Raw genomic sequence first — 17940 nt, forward strand, 5'->3', positions numbered from 1 at the left:
TGTCGACTACTCTTCGGAGGACGTGGCTGTGAACAGAGAGGAGACGGATAACTGAGACGGACGCGAGGAGACATCAGCAGGACCGCCGTGGAGGGCGGAAGGGGGCTGGAGGCTCGACGTTTTCCCGCCCCGCCACTTACAGGCCCCGCCTCAACGTGACGTAACGTGGAGGCGCCGCCGCATCCCGCGCGGACTACAGTATCCAGAAGGCCCTGCGGAAGGGGCGTGGCTTAGGCCTGGTGCGCGCCCCAGCGGCGAGCGGAAGAGCGGGAGCTGCGGTGAGGCGGCGGAAGCAGAGAGTCACGGCGTCCCGGTAACCACGACCCCCGCCCCCCCCCCCATATTTCTCTGTCCCTTCACACCCCGACCAGAGGCTCATGGTCCCTACTTTTCTCTTCGTGGCGTGTGACAAAAATCTCTTCTCTTGTTGTGTTTGTTACCGGTAAATTTTTCCCCTCACGTGACGCGTAGGGTCGGCCTCCGCCTGGGGCGGAGGTTACTGGTGACCTACTGCCCTTCGACCCCGGGACCCCCGCAGGCCCGGCGGCCTCGGGGACCTCCGGACCCCTGCTGTCCTTACTCGGCGTCGCTGCTAGCGTTCCCTGCCGCAGGGCTCGTCCCTTTCCTCGGTTCAACAGGTAGCGAGGGCAGGGTGTGGAGCGACCCCGGAGGGCTCCCTGGACGAGGGCCGCAGGGCGTGCCCCCCGCTCCGGACCCCGCACCCCGGACACGCTGGCGGTTTCCTGGGCCGTCAGTTTGGCGAACCCGTCGGCCCGGCTGTCCCGGAGCTCGGGGCTACGGACTGGAGTCTGCGGGGAGGAGTTGCACTTCCTGCTCTTCTGGGTCGGGCCCCGGGAACTCTCCCAAGTCCCGGTATCAAAGTTTTCTTCCCGGTGTGGTGTCTGATGTCTTGGGAGGAGTCCTGACGCTTTCTAGACCTAGGATCTTCTTGTAGTCCCGCTTGCTGCTGCCTTGATATCCCTATCTGAAAAAATGGGTCTTTTTGCTCTTCTCCCTTCCAGGGTTGTAGGAGTCAGCAGAAGTGATACATGCATGCAAAAGCTTTGGAGTACAACTATAACCTTAATGTTCCTCCTGTCTCTAGTCCTGGTCGGTCGAATTTTAAAACTACACATTCATTATAAAAAGTCAAATGAGTTTATAAGATCGAATGAGTTAATAAACGGCCCTTGGGAACCAATACAGTCGATATATGCCAGGTTTCTTAGTGAAGAGGTGACCCAAGGGAGGAGGAGTGCCTTACCTCCTGTCGACCAAAGTTTAAACTTCTGGATTTTAAGGCTCACCATTCGGATTCTTCTCTATTCTCCAACACAGCCTTCCATCTACCCCTTTATGCTCTGTTAGAACCTTTTCAGCACTACACAGGTCCAAGCATCTGAGGAGGCACTTTGGCCCCCAGCTATGTTGCTGAATTGATTGATAACCAGCCTCCAGCAGTTCATATGTCTTTTTCTTCCTTACACGTAGTACTCATGCACTAAACTAAACATACTCTGCTTCTTACACAGTCCCACTCACTAACCTGTGCTCATGCTGGCAGAAATACTAGGATTATTTTCACTTATCTTGGTTATATTTGAGTTCACAGAATTCAGAGTATAATGAGCTAATATTCCAGCCTATTTTCTATAGGTTGAGCACAAATTCTAAGCAGGTTGCTTATTTTTTTTCTTTCCTTTGTAGAGAAAAGGAAATTGTAACCAGTTGTTACAGAGTCTTATGATACAGTTAGGAGGTAACTTTATTTTATTTTTTGCCAGTCTTGGGGCTTGAACTCAGAGGCTGGGCTCTGTCTCTGAGCTTGGTTTGCTCAAGGCTAACATTCTACCACTTGAGCCACAATGCCACTTCCGGCTTTTTCTGTTTATGTGGTACTTAAGAATCAAACCCTGGGCTTCTTGCATGCGAGCCATACACTCTACCACTAAGCCACATTCCCAGCCTGTCTTCAGCTGTTTTTTTTTTTTTTTTGTTGTTGTTTTTTTTTGTGTTTTTCCCTGACGTACTTGGCTCAGAAAATACAGAATGGCAGTAAAAATGCCACTGATATTTGGTGTATGAACTAGAGTTCGAATTCTGGTGCTGAGGCTTACTATTAGTTTTTAACTTTGGACAAATCTACTTCCTTGAGTCTATTTACTAATTTCTAAAGTGGATTTAGTAGCATTTACCACCTAACAATGTTGTTAGGATGAAGTGAGATAAAATAATAAAAGGCATAGTAATGTCAGGTGAAAGTAAATTATTATGTTGCTGTTTTTGACTGTGATGATGATGAAAACATGATTAGGCATTTGTCAGGAAACTTATTTGTAAAATGAGGATAGTTAACGTTAATTGGCAGGCTTTAAAAAATTCTCTTGCGCTGCTCTGACATGCAATCCTAGTACTAGATATTGGCTCCTATAATTTGTGTCAGAAATGTAGTTGTTTGCAAAAAGAAATTACCCTGCATTTTGAGAACTTCTACTTAGATTTTTTTCCTTTTTTCTTTTGTTATTAGAGAAAAACAGGACTGGAAGTGTGACTCAGTGGTAGAGCACCTGCCTAGCAAACTTGAGGATCTGAATTCACACCCTACTACCACCAAATTCTGGCAGTAGTCATTTTCATTGAAAACTATTTTGTTTGCCATTATGTGCTATTTCCTTTGCTTGTTGACTCTTAATTAAAAGGAATTTGGAAGGTAGACTTCATTCTCAAATGTAGCAGCTAAGTCTGCATATTGGGTGCTTAGTGATGGTGCTGAATAGTTCTGAATAAGAACATTTATTATCTTGTGTCACGGAAGCATGCTCAGGAGAGGCTTCTTTGTATAGTGAGAATAACCTAAGCTTTGGAGTGAGACAAAGGTCTATATCCAGACTGCTGGGTGTGACATTGGTTCACATAGTCATTATCTATTCACTATCATCATCTGTAAAGCAGGGACAATGTTATTAGCTCTACATGGCTGAAATGATTAAAGATTATTTGAACTAAGCATATACTAGTTCTGCTTATTTCTAATTTTTATTATTGTGTTTTTCTAATAGTAATAGATTTGGTTTTACACCTGTAGTCATTCTCCTAATCCTTCATGTGATGAGTATGTCCTTGTTAGCCAGGGTTCAGGATTGTTGATTGTGACCATGAAACCTGAAACATTACAAAGCTAAGTGGCAAACATGGAATGTGAATCTGTGACCTTGTCTCCATTAGCTTAATACAAATATTCCACCAGAAATAAATGAAAAAAAGTGTATTTTGTCTGGTATTTATGTAGTTCATTAGACATAAGTACAATGAATGAACGCATGAGGAACTGTATAGAATCTTTTTTTTTTTCCTTGCCAGTCCTGGGGCTTGAACTCTGGGCCTGGGCTCTGTCCCTAAGCTTCTTTTGCTCAAGGCTAGCACTCTACCACTTGAGCAACACCACAGCTTTTTCCGTGTATGTGGTACTGAGGATATGAACCCAGGGCTTCATGCATGCTAAGCAAGCATACTACCACTAAGCCACCTTCCCAGCCCCTGTATAGAGTCTTAAATATTTAGAAGACTAGTCCTTATGGTATGTATAAAATTGTTAACATATATGATGACTTTGACAACCACTAACCTGAATTATAATCTAGATATTACTTTTAGTTGTTGAATTATATTTGTTGATGACTTCTCACCAATAAGAAAAGTAATAAGTAAACTGTTTTTGGGTTGAAATTTCTATGTATCCCATAAGAAAAGGCATTCTTTGCTAGTGGGAAAATATTTAGAGTTCTCTATTAATGAGCCCAGTAGGAGGATGGATGGGGCTGGGTAGGTCCTAACTGTATAGACTTACAGAGAAATTCTAGTTGTCTGTGCATTAGATAGAAGAAACCTTATGGAGTGTTGCTCTATAACAGAAAGCCTATCTTTGAAGAGAATTTTCTCCAACTTACAAGTCTGTGGTATGCACTTCTTCATTGTTCCATACTAGCCTTGCATGTAATTTTCCATTCTTCAGATTTTCCTTTGTTTTATTAATATTTGTTTTTCCCGCCCCCACTTTCCTTTTCTTCTTCCATTTCCTTCCTTCCCACCTCTCTTGTTGTCTTTCTCACTATCTTTCTCTCTCTTCCTTCTTCTAAAAATGGCTGATTTGGGCATAGGAATAAAAACAGAAGCATTGTTAAAAACCTCAAGTTCTCATGTGTAGTATAGTAACACAGGTTAACCTGATAACATGGTGATATGAATTTAATATTGGATTTACTGCTTAGAAAAGAATCTGTTAATATTGGCTTATAGTTGGGTTGTTTTAAAATTGTTTGCTGTGGAAAGTCAAAAACTTACTAAAGAAAGAAGGGAAGTACATAAGTATAAATTCTTTCAATTTATGCTAATAGTCCGGTTTCTATTTTCCTGCAAAATAGGGATAATAATAATACCTGCTTATTTGTAAAAGTTAAAGGATGCCAAGAAGGATGTCTTGAATATGGGGTGGATATAGAGAAGAGTAAGGCAGAATCTGAACAGTACAGTCATATAGACACAATGGGCAGAGATTGAGAGCCTGTCAGAGACAGAAGTTTTATAACCACTGAGGTGGATAGTTACACAGGCAGTTAGAAAGTCAGGTAATCAGAGATACAGAGAGAAGGGCAGCATTAGAAGGTCATCTTGAGAAATGAGAGACATAACAGATTGACAGTTCAGGGGAGGGAGACAAAAAGCAAATGTGTGAATGAACAACTGGAAATGTGATCAAGAGATGAGAAGTGAATTGAGTTAGTTTCTGTCTGTTATTAGAGGACAACTTGTAACTATTTATAGCTTGCTAGGAAAGGAAAGAAAATCACATAGTAATGAAGTGACACACTTCTGCAGTTTTTAACTAGCATTTCTACTTAAGTATTTATTTTACATAGTCTTCATGCATCTACCAAGGCAGTTTCAATCTTGTTATTTACTTGACTCTTCATAGTGTAGTTTAAACATGCTTCTAAAAAATTATTTATTCTTTTCCTTCGTATTTTTGGTGGGGTTAGTTGGTCCTGAGGCTTGAACTTACAGGGCCTGGACACTGTTGCTTAGCTTTTTTGCTCAAGGCTAGTACTCTACCACTTAAGCCATAGCTCCAAGTGCAGCATTTTCGAATTTAATTATAGAGATAAAAGTTTTGTGGACTTTCTTGCCCAGGCTGGCTCTGAACTGTGATCTTTAGATCTTGGCCTTTCCTGAGTAGCCCTTGCAAGTATAAGCCACCAACACCCAGCAGTTTTTATTTCTATTTTATTTACTTACTTATGTTGGTTGTGGGGCTTGTACTCTGGGCTTGGGTGCTGTCACTGTGTTCTTCTGCTCAAGGCAGTGCTCTATTGCTTGAGCCACTGCCCCACTTCTGCTTTCCTAAGGGTTTATTGGAGATAAGAGTCTCACAGAGTTTCCAGCCCTTGGGCTGCCTTTAAACAGCAATCGTCAGGTCAGATCGCAGCCTCCTGAGTAGCTAGGAATACAGGCATGAGCCACTGGCAACCGGCTGTTTCCTTTTTAAAAAATACATTTGTCTTAGAGAACTTGGAATATACAGGGAAAGATAAAACACTCATAATCTCACAATCTGAACGTAGTACATAAGAAGGTCCATGGTTTTTTTTTTTTGTTGTTGTTGTTTTCTGCTGGTCTTGGGGCTTGAACTCAGGGCTTGGGAGCTGTTTCTGAGTCTCTTTGTGCTCAAGGCTAGAGCTCTACTTCCACTTTTTCTGAGTAGTTTATTGGAGTTGAGTGTCATGGACTTTCCTGCCTGGGCTGGCTTCAAACTGCAGCCCTCAAATCTCAGCCTCCTGAGTAGCAAGAACAGGCGTGAGCCATTGTGCCCGGCTTCTCCCAGTCTTTTTATTCTAAGCATTTACTAAAGTTTGGCTTTCCTAAAGGAGTAAAGAAGCTGTTCATAAATCCAAAATTACACTGTAAATTAACCATTTGTGGCAGGATTTTTTTGTACTCAATCTGACACTTTTATAAGCTTTTTATGCATTTCTTTTTCTGACTCATTAGTAAGCTATAGGCTGTATTTGTTAATTATCTTTGTTTTAAGCTTCTGCCGAAGTATAGTGTATATGCAGGTAGTTAGAATATTTTTTAGATGAATTATGAAGTCCTCTGAGCAGAAATTGTCTTACTTAAATAGGTCTGCCTAATTGCACTTTGGTAAATTGGACCATCTTTAAAGTTGATTTTATGGAATATATGTATGATTAATAGGAAGCTACTGAATTCGGAAAAGATGCTTTGTCTTTTGTTGTATAGCAAGGTGCTCCAAAAATTACTAATATAATATGAACATTTTGTTATGTCTATGGATTCTATAGGACTTTATACAGGGCAGTGTGGAGATTGTGTTCCAGAGCCTAGCCAGAGCCTTAACTTGGAAGAGTTGAAAGATGGTTGTGACTTGATGGCTGGGAACTAGAACCTGAAGGCTTCTTTGCTTACAAGTCTCATGGTTGAAGTTGTCTGTCCCTCAGATGACCTATCTTTCCACATATGTAGGCTAATTTGAGCTGTTTCACTGCTTGGCGGTTAGTGACTGTTTTCAAAGTGAACACTCCAAGAAAACCAATGGAGGCTGCATTGCCTTTTGTGAACTAGCCTTGAAAGTCAATGACTTGTGACAGAGCTTGGCATAATCAAGGAGAGTGTGGTTCCATGAACCCACGTCCCACAGGTGGGATGGAAGATAGGTGAAAGCTGTAATAGATTAAAAATGAGTTAAGAAAATAGTTTCACTTTTGAGCCTGGTTTATGGCTGAAATCCTAGCTACTCAGGAGGCTGAGATCTAGAGAGGGTCTGGTTTGATCCTAGCCTGGGTGGAAAAGTCTCCTTAGAGTCCATCTCCAAAATAGCCAGCAAAAAGCTGGGCTGGAGGCAGGGCTCAAGTAGTAGTGTACCAGCTGAGCAAGCAGGCTAATCCTAATACTTAAAAAAAAAGGTCTGGGTTGCTGGTGGCTCATGCCTTGTAATCCTAGCTACTCAGGATACTTATTTCCAACAAACCATCAAAAAGCAGGAGATGGGGGTGTGGCTCAAGTGGTAGAATGCTATAGCCTTGAGTAAAAAAGCCAAGCAAGAGTATGAGGACCTGGGGCTGGGAAGGTAGCTCAGTGGTAGAGTGCTTGCCTCGCATGCATGAGGCCCTGGGTTCGATTCCTCAGCACCACATAAGCAGAAGAGTATGAGGACCTGGGCTGGGAATGTGGCTTAGTAGTTCAGTGCTTGCTTAACATGAATGAAGCACTGGGTTGGATTCCTCAGTACCGCATAAACAGAAGTGGCACTGTGGCCTAAGTAGCCTTGAACACAGAGAGGCTCAAGGACAGGCCCTGAGTTCAAGCTTCAGGACCAGCAAAAAAAAAAAAAAAAATTAGGCCTCGAATCCCAGTACTAGTACCAGTGCACAAAAATGTCATTGAGTAAATGTGTAAAGGTTTGCCCTATTGTTAGTGGTATTTTTAACTTAGTTTTAAATCTTACACTTAAGTTATAACAACATTTAAGGTTTTTAAAAATATATTTTTTTACTTTTAAGCTCTGAGGAAGACTCATTCACTCTTGTTGTTTTAGTCTGTTCTTTTTGTGTCTCTTTTTGGTAATGGAGATTACTAATGCACAGGTCCTTGTGCATTGTAGGGAACTGCTGAACCACTGAGGTACATACCTTGCTCTTATCTCTTTAACTTATTGTGATGGTCAGTTCTGTGCTTGGGCTTTGCCTCACTCCATTTTAAAACAGGAGCTTTGATTTTGTAAATGATATGATATATACTTACTGTAGAAAATATGCAGAACTAGGGAAGAAACAGAATCAGTCTACAATCTTACCTCTTAGATTGTCATTTTAATCATAAGTTCTTATTCATAGTTCCTAAGTTCAAACTTACGAAAATGAAGTTTTTAGTTTATGGTAAACTCAGTTGGTAGCAAAGTCATCTGATATAAGGCTATTTATAGTCTTTGTTCTTTGTAGTATAACAACTCATACTTTTTCTACAGAAAGATTAATTTTTGTTTCGTTTTTAAATTTTTGGTGGTATTGAGAATTTATACTTGCTAGAGTAGTGTTTTACCCCAGAACTTCATCCAAATTGCTTAATATTATTGGATATGATCTAATAAATACAGGACTTCCATTGAAAGTCATATAATGACTGCCATGTTTGATAAAGGTTGTCTTGCCATTTTTGTATGTGAGAACTCCAAATACCAAGTGGCTATAGAGCATTTCAATAGTAATGTGGGGTTGTATAGAAATAAGACATAGGCTGTCTTTTGTGGAGGAAAAATATTAAGACATGGGGTTCAAAAATTTTGAAGAGTTTGAGCTAGACATATCAAGTGCATTGTGTCTGGAAAAAGGTCTCAGATCTCGGAGAGAGATGATGAGTTCACTCTCTGATGCGTTAAATTTTAGGGGTATAATTGATACGGATATAAGTGATGTCGATATTGATATGGATATATAAGTGATATGGAAAGTCTGATACTTAAAAAATTATCATTTTAATATTCCCTATAAAGTAGTCTATTTTTGAGGTCACAAATTTATTTTAGCAAACATGTTGTAAATATTTCTTTTAATAAATAAATATCTTGTCTTTTGGAAATACTTTTAGAACCAATAGAGTCTTATGAAAAAATCAATGTCATCACTTGATGGTTATATCCCTTGACCCTAAAAAGAATACTGTCTTGTTTGGTCACCCATCTTATTTATATAGTTGTCTCTAATAATTGATAATTTCTACAAGTTAATCTGCAAAGGCATTAGATTTATTATCATGCAGGAGATTTAAATGTGTTGTGGTTGTTGAAGTGTTAGGCTATATTGGCACCTTAGGAACATCATGCTAGTTAATGTGCACTGGTTAAGAGGATGGGCTTGGAAACCTAGGTTTGAATGATTTCCCTTAGTTATCTTGTGTAATTTATTCAATTTGTATTGGTCTTTTTTTTTCATTTGTAAAATAGGAGTTGTAATACTAACTTTGTGAGATTGGTGTAAGGATTAGCTCATATTTAGAACAATGGCAAATATTAAGAGTTCAATAAATACTAGTTATTTTTTTACCATAACTACTACAATCACTTTGTCTTTTTTGTCTGTTTTAAAAATCAATTATGATCTTATAATTATGTCTCATGTTAGTGCAATCATATCTTACTGGAGATAAAACTGGATCTGAAAATATCAGACATAAAGATGCTTCTTTACAGTGTCCTAGAACATCTTGGGGAAGAGCAGGAAAGATTAAGGAGGGGGTACTGGGAGTCTACTACTTGAGCCACAGCTTTTTTCTTTTTAGTTGGAGATGCGAGACTCACAGACTTTCCTGTCTGGACTGGCTTTGAACCCTGATCATCAGATCTCAGCCTCTTGAGTAGCTAGGATTATAGTCATCAATTCCTGGCTAGAGGTTATATTAATTAGGATTAGATTTGGTCGCAGTCAAGAAACTTGACTTAAACATGATAGAAGTGGTATTTCTGTTAAGGTGAAGAATTCCAGACATTAGTTTAGGACTGATTGGCTTGCAGTAGTAACATGTTGTTGGTCCTCTGTGCATGGATGCAGTTCTTTTTCAAAGTCTTTGAAGAGTCCCAGCCATCTCATTTATACTCCAACTAGCAGAAAGAAAGAGATTTCACCTTTCTTCTTTACAGGATACTTCTTGGAGGTTTTATATACTAGATTTGCTTTCTATTGATGAAACTTATTAATACAGCCACAGCTTGCTGCTATTATTTCAAATCATCACTGCCTTGGAATAAGTTAAGAACAGTGTGGCTAGAGGAATAAAAGAATAAAAGCCAGTATTTTTAAAATGACAGTTTAATTCATTATTGGTATTCTTTAGTAGAATTAGTATAGTTAGAAAATTATATGAACGTTCAAAACCTGAAATACCCTGAAACCCCAAATTCTCTAAAATCAGAAACACTTCTTGCCCCCAACCAATTTGGATAAGGACCTCTAAATCAGTATATTGTTTTTTAGAACATAATCCTCTCTGTTGTGTATGTGTGTACATGTACACATACACATATAGGTACATGTACATATACACACACATATATATTCTCACTTAACATTAAGTTGACTACAGCTACCTCATATGATAGCAGTGTGCAGAAATTGATGATAAACCTCTGATATTCGTCTTATGGTTTTAAGCCTGTAATGTTTTGCTGACACCAGCTTACCAGTTTGATTGGGTTTTGGCCAATTTTTTAATCCATCTCTGTCTTTTTATATTACTTTTCTCTTATGGTGCTGTTAATTGTACTTCCCAAAATAGATAAATGAACAAATTTAATTAAATGCCCTATTTGCACAGTCTCCTGATCATTAATGAATTTGTAAGTAAGGTCAGACCTAGAATCTTCCCAGTATAACAATTACTGAATTTTGTCTTCCCATTCCTGATAATTATTTGCTTTTAATTTATAAAAATATTTCACATTTTGTGTGCTTATGCTCTTTCTATGTTAGAAATATAAAAATCTTCTAGTAAAAAGAGACTTTCTCCTATGATTTTTTTTTGTTTTTTTAATTGAAAAAATATATATTTTTACCAGTCCTGGGACTTGAACTCAGGGCTTGGGACACTATTCCTGAGCTTCTTTTGCTCAAGGCTAGCACTCTACCACTTGAGCCACAGCACCACTTCCGGCTTTTTTAGAGTAGTTCATTTGAGATAAGCATCTCACAGATTTTCCTGCCTGGGCAGCTAGCTTTGAACCACAGTCCTTATATCTCAACCTCCTGAGTAGCTAGGATTATAGGTTGAGCCACCAGTGCCTGGCTCAATTGAAAATACTTTACTTGTACCTTTTTGTTGGTGTTGTTGCCAGTCCTGGGCCTTGAACTCCAGGCCTAGATGCTGCCTCTGAACTTTTTTGCTCATAGCTACTCCTCTTCCACTTAAGCCAGAGCTCCACTTCTGGCTTTATTGGTGCTTAATTGGAGATGAATCTCACACACTTTCCTGATTGGCTGGCTTTGAACTGCCATCCACAGATCTGTCTCCTGAGTAGCTAGAATTATAGGCATGAACCACTGGTGCCCAGTTTATTTGTGCTGTTATTTATTTATTTAACGTCATGAGGCTTGAATTTGAGCACTGTCCCTGAGATTTTTTGCTCAAGGCTAGCACTTTACCACTTTGAGTCACAGCACCACTTCCAATTTTTTGATGGTTAATTGGAAATAAGAGTCTCAGGGACTTTTCTTCCAGGGCTGGCTTCAAACTGTGATCCTCAGATCTCAGCCTCCAGGATTACAGGCTGAGCCTCTGGCACTTAGCTGTTTATACATTTTTATTTTTACTTTATTTTATTTTATATTTTGTCAGTTGTGGGGCTTGAACTCTGGGCTTGTGTGCTGGCCTTGTGCTCTTTAGCTCAAGGCGAGTGCTCTACCACTTAAGCCACAGTGCCACTTCTGGTTTTCTAGTTGGTTTATTGGAGATAAGAGTCTCACGGACTTCCTGCCTGGGCTGGTTTTGAACTGCGATCCTAAAGTCTCAGCCTCCTGAGTAGCTAGGATTATAGGCTCTATACATTTTAAAATAAGCAATTTATTTAAAATAAAAAGATGTGTTGCATTTTGTTTTTTGTTTTCCTTTTACTCTCTTTTGAGGTACTGGGCTTTGAACTTTTCTTGTTTGACTATCTTGTTCATGGTAGTGCTCTTCCATTTGAACCATGTCTCCAGGTCTATATTTTACTAATTGATTGGAGATGGTGTTTAATGGATTTTAATGCCTGGGCTAACCTTGAACTGTGATCCTCTAGGTCTTAGCCATCTAAGTAACTAGGATTGCAGGCATGAGCCACAGGCATTGGGCTCACATACTTTTGCCTGGGTTGGCCTAGAACTATGATCCTTCTGATCTCAGCTTCCTGCATAGCTGGGATGATAGATACAACCACTATGCCCAGCTATTGATTGAGATGGGGGTCTCATGAAGGTCAGCCTCATCTGACTTTGAGCCATGATTTTCTTGATCTTCACTCCGAAGTAGCTAGGATTACAAGTATGAGCCACTAGTGCCTGGCTGGCTGTTTGTTTGTAAATTATTCTTTATATGTTACCAATAGACAAATTTTAAAAGTCAAAGAGTAAAAAAATAAAAAGGATTCATAAAATGTAATGAGTAGTTTTTTCTCATTGTCTTTATTCTCTAGTCTCTAACAATTTTCAAGTCCTTGTTTCTTTTTAGTTTTTTGTTTTGTTTTGTTTTTGACATACTTAAGACTGAACTCAGGGCCTTGCACTTGCTAGGCAAACACTTTTCTACTGAGCTAAACTCCCAACCACACCCTTTTTCTTTTGATATTATGTATCTTTATATTTAAAAAATAATATATTTTAATGCTGTCTCTTCATTAACTGATTTATTCATAATATGGAGTTTTCATTATGGTAGAGAAAGTTTTGCTTTTTTAAATAATGATCTTCCTTGTTGCTTTCCCTTCACAATTCAGTCATAATATTTGGTTAAATCATATTGTTAGTATTGTTTTTACACTATTATGTCAGGAAAAATTTTATTCCCTGATAGTATCTTAAATACCCCCTTAGTGTGGTTTTCTACAAGGTTAATTAATCTTTCAGCTCTTCTTCTCTCCCTCCCTTTCTCCCTCCAAAATCTTCTAAAGACTTTTCCTTATTCTTGCTAAGTCTAATCTCTAGGCCCACTGCACAGCTCTTCTCTGGGATGATTTCCCTTTGTTGCAGTCCTTAGACTTTCTTCTCCTTTTAGGTTTGATTCCTAGTACTGTTAGACTTTTGTATCTTCTTTTCATTTGCTCTCTAATAGTTGAGCCTGAGTAGATGGTTGCTGTGGCTGAAAGCAGGTGTATGATTGCCTTGAATGTGCCTGTTTGTCACATAAACCCAGTGTGGATTGGTTGTCTTTGCTTTTGGTATGGCATTATTATCCAAGAATCCCCAATTACCAGTCTATTTCACTTCTGTGTTGTGTTGGCTATCCTGTTTTCCATTCCTCTTATCTTTGTCTACATTATTATCCTGTTATCAAAGAATGACAAGATCATAACTTACTCTCTAGAGTATCTGATCACACACAATCTCTTTGAACAAAATAGATTACTAATCTTATGTAAAGCTTTATATGTTTCAACTTTGAAAGTTTTATTGCTGTTCTTTCCTGCTTTCCATCTTTATGAGTTTATGTCTTAAAAGAAATTTTCTGTTAGTAAGATTTTTGGGAAGAAGCAAAATTACTGTGTATGTACATGCCTCTCACTTAATGCACAAGAGTGAGATGATTTGAGAAGAAAGTATGTTTTTTGTTTGTTTGTTTATGATGGCAGGAACTGAACCCAGGGTAGGACATTCTTATGTATGGTAATACTTACATGATCATTATAATTTTAATAAGATGAAAGTAACAGTACTCAAATGTAACAATTTCTAAAAATAATTTTTGGAAAAGACACAAATGTCATCTTTGTTATAAGAAAGCATTGCTGTATGAGGATGAAAGTAAGAATCACTTTAATTTTACTATCCAGAGACTATCACTAGTGTGATAGCAACAGTTTAGTGTGCATTTTTTGTGTCTTCTGTATTTGTATGTTTAAATGGAGCATACTACATACATTTTTGTTCCTTCCATTTCTCCTGCTGTAAAAGAATGTACCTCTTGAGTCAAGAGAACTTCATTGTGCACAGTATCTTGAGATTATGGTCTCATTAACAACAGCTAACAGCTATCAGGAATTTGAGTGTTGGTCATGTGTCAGGTACTGTGCTGACATTTTTTTGCTGCTGTTGTTTCAGCCGGCAGAAAAGTTCTAAGAATGGTGGAAAGAATTGACTCAGATCTCAAATATTAACATTTTACTGTTTCCTTTTTGTCTTTTCATTGCATCATCTAACACATATACAGTCATGTAGTATTTAATGATGGGACTATGTCTTGAGAAATGTATCCTTAGGTTATTTTGTTATTGTATACATATCATGCTTAACAAATCTAGGTGGTGTAGGTCAGTAATTCCATGTGGCCTCTTGATGCAATCAAGACATTTGTAGCATAGCATGCTGTTGTACAGAATTTTTCGTAAGTACTACATTCTAAAATAATGATAAAATTATAATAAGTACACAAACTAGAGCATTATCATTTATAACTGTTATCAACTACTATATTCTATATATAATTGTGTGTGCTGTAACACTATACAACTCGAAGCTCAGTAGATTTCTTTTTTTTTTTTTTTGATTGGTCATGAGGCTTGAACTCTGGGATTGAGCACTGTCCCTCAGCTCTTCAGCTCAAGGCTAGCGCTCTACCACTTGAGCTACAGCGCCACTTTCGGTTTTCTGGTGGTTTATTGGAGATAAGAGTTTCACAGACTTTCCTGCCTGGGCTGGCTTTGAACCGCCATCCTCAGATCTCAGCCTCCTGAGTAGCTAGGATTACAGGCGTGACCACCAGCACCCAGCTTTCAGTAGATTTCTTTACACTAGCATTACCATAAACATATGGCTAACACAGGTTTTATTTATTTATTTATTTATTTTTGGGTCCGGTCGTGGGGCCTGAACTCTGGGCCTGGGCACTGTCCCTCAGCTCTTCAGCTCAAGGCTAGCGCTCTACCACTTGAGCCACAGTGCCACTTCCGGTTTTCTGGTGGTTTATTGGAGATAGGAGTCTCACGGTCTCTCCTGCCCCGGCTGGCTTTGAACCGAGATCCTCAGATCTCAGCCTCCTGAGTAGCTAGGATTACAGGCGTGAGCCACCAGTGCCCGGCTTCATGGCTAAATTTCTTGAGAGATGAAGGTGTAGACCTTATTGCCCCTTCTTTCTAAATAACTTCATTGTTTATTTTCTTAAAACAAGGACATTCACTTATACAACCAGTTGTCAAAAGCAGGAAATTAGCATTGATTTAATATGATCCACAGCTTGTTCAGATTTTGAAGAAAAAATTTCCAATCATGGAATGCGTTCAATTGTCATTATCTCTTAATCTAGAGTAGTTCCTCAGTTTTGCTCAGATTTTTTTTTATGATACTGATAATTTTGAAATGTACAGGCTACTTATTTTATAGAATGCCTTCAGTTTGGGTGTCTGATGATTGGATTCAGGTTATCCATTTCTTGCAGGAGTACCACAGAATTTGTGTGCTTCTGAATATACATGAGGAAGCATAGAATACTGAAAGAAAATATTAAAATATTGATGTATGTAATCTTGGATCACTTCATGAGGGCTTTTCACTGTAAAGTTAACCGTTTTCCCTTTTGTAATTATTTTGTGTGATAAAATGAATGCAACAAAATGTATTTTTATTCATTAATTTTTAGGTGTATGGCTCAGTGGTATTGCATTCTCTTTGCTATTTGTGAATTACTAGTAGTTTGAAAATAGCTTGTGGAAAAAATACCTTGAGATCTTGTTAATATTTTGTTATTCCCTGAATTATCATGCACTAATTTATCCTTTGGTAACTTCTGACTGAAGTGTGATTTCTTTTTTTTTTAAATTTTTATTTATTTTTTATTGTGAAAATACTGTACAGAGGGGTTACAATTATATGGGCAAGATAATGAGTACATTTCTTATCAAGCATTGTAGCCTCCTCCTTTGTTTCCCCTTCCCATCCCTTCCCAGCCTCCCCCCCCCCGCCCCCCCCCAAGTGTGATTTCTGATGATTTTCTAATTCTCTCATTCCCTCTATATTTAATTACGGTAGTACTTTATTCTGATTTTGTTTCTGCTTTGGTCATTAGGAACCCCTTGAAGCTGATTTCTGCCTCATTTTGACATATACTTGTCATTCTTTGAGCACTTCTTAACATAAGATAGTCTAGGCTCACTTTTCAACCTTACAGGCCCCAACCCTAGAATGAGTAACGTTTTCAAGGAGTGCTCCTTTTTTAAAAAAAAAAAATTTTAGGTTTTAAAAAAATTACCTTCAAGTAATTGTACACAGGGGTTTCAGTTTGATCTATTAGTTTGTGACTACATGCATCTTGATCAATGTCCTCTCATATCATTCTCCTTTTAATAGAGAATGGCTTTACAAGCATTCTTTGTTTTAGTTGCTACTTGGTAGTGTTGTTTAAAAGGCCTTTTCAGTAGACATCTATGAAAAAGATATATGTGAGGTGTGTGTGTGCATGTAAGCTTATGTGTGTGTCTGCATGTGTGTGCACATTCTGATTCCAATCTAATACTACAGGTTTATTCTGTTTTCCTTTATTCCATATTAATAGCTTCATCCAATAGTGAGAAACCTGGTCCCATTATTTATATTTATTATTTATCGATTCAATCCTAGAATATAAAAATCTCAACATTTACAAAATATGATGAAAAGTCAAATAGATGTCAAAGAAATACTGTATGTTTTTTTTATAAAAGTAATTTTTTTGTTGTTGTTGTTGGTCATGGGACCTGAACTCTGGGCCTGGGTGCTGTCCCTCAGCTCTTCAGCTCAAGACTAGTGTGCTCTACCACTTGAACCACAACTTCACTTCTGGCTTTTTCTGCTTATGTGGTGCTGAGGAATTGAACCCAGGGCCTCATGGATGCAAGCAAGCATTCTACCACTGAGCCACCTTCCCAGCCTAAAAATAATTCTTGTTACTATTATTTCCAGGTGAGGCTGCTATCAGAGGAAATTTTTGTATAATTTGCCATCAGTCTGTCTGCATATTGTAGAGTTTTATTATTCAAAAAAAACGTGGTAAGTTGCCTACACTTAGGAATATTTTATAGAGTTATTTTTTATTAGGAATTTTATTTTATTTTTATTTTATTTTATTTGTGAACATACTATACAGAGGGGTTACAATTACATGGGCAGGATAATGCGTACATTTCTTACCAAGCATCTACAGCCTCCTCCTTTTGTTTACCCTTCACATCCCTTCCCAGCCTCCCCCCTCCCCCCCAATCCCAATCCTTCTCCTTACCCCTCTTCCCCCTCCCCCCCCACCGAGTTGTAAAGCTAGTTTTGGACATGACAACTTGTACTTCTCATTGTTGCAATTATAGAGTTATTTTTTTGTTTGCTTTATATGTATTACTTGAATGCTTATTTTGTAACTAGTAAGTTTTAAAGTATAAATTTTTAGAAACACTTAAGAGTCTTTAGTAGATTTTTCTTGCTTCTGTTCAGTGTCTTTCTTTGTATTTGTATCTTTCTTTGTGTTTGTATTTGTTTGTGGTAGAGTTTTTAAGAGTTGGATTACTAGCTTTTTTTTTGTTTAGTCTTTCTACTGCAACTGAGAATTAGCCTTCTTATCAAGCTCTAGGTTTCTTACAATTCATAATGGGAACTGCAAAGATGTAGTGTTACTGTAGGGGTTGAATTTATTTAGGAGGAATACATGTCTATTTTAAATCCTTAGTAAAGTATAATAAAGCAGGATGAATAATGTTATTAAAATACTTTAAAATTAGATAACTAATTTTAATGCTTAATATTACCTTGTAGATACTTCTTTTCAGTTAATGTGTGTTTCTCCAGAGAAGACTTGGTAAATTCATATGAACTACTGTTTTGTGAGATGTTCTTATCTGTATCTTCTTAAGATCTTTTCAGTCTTTCATGTGTAATAGTGTAAAGGCTTTAGTGTGAATAAGAGCTTTGGTCACAGCATTGGTACTCATGTGCTGCTGCTCAATTATATGACAAAACTTAGATAGCAACTATAGCAACATCACTCCTTTCCTCCCTCCTTCCCTTTCTTTTTTTCCTTCCTTTTTTGGGGGTAAGGGGGGTGTGTGGGGGAGTGCACGCATGTCTGTGCCTGTCCTGGGGCTTGAACTCAGATCCTGGGTGCTATTCCTGAACTTTTTTGCTCAAGGATAGTGCTTTACCACTAAAGCTATACCTCCATTTCCAG

At 38.3% G+C, this 17940-nt stretch overlaps 1 protein-coding gene across 1 annotated transcript in view; it reads left to right on the plus strand.

Moving 5' to 3' along the window:
* Nucleotides 1-235: 235 nt before the first annotated feature.
* The window catches only part of R3hcc1l (R3H domain and coiled-coil containing 1-like), a 67777-nt gene continuing 50072 nt past the window's right edge, over nucleotides 236-17940 (plus strand). Inside the window, exon 1 of the mRNA XM_013017849.1 lies at nucleotides 236-313. The gene's annotated coding sequence lies outside the window, so the exon portion shown is untranslated. The remainder of the gene's footprint in view (nucleotides 314-17940) is intronic.

The sequence above is a fragment of the Dipodomys ordii genome, unplaced genomic scaffold (genome assembly GCF_000151885.1).
Source record: "Dipodomys ordii isolate 6190 unplaced genomic scaffold, Dord_2.0 Scaffold36, whole genome shotgun sequence".
In the NCBI taxonomy this organism is placed as follows: Eukaryota; Metazoa; Chordata; class Mammalia; order Rodentia; family Heteromyidae; genus Dipodomys; species Dipodomys ordii.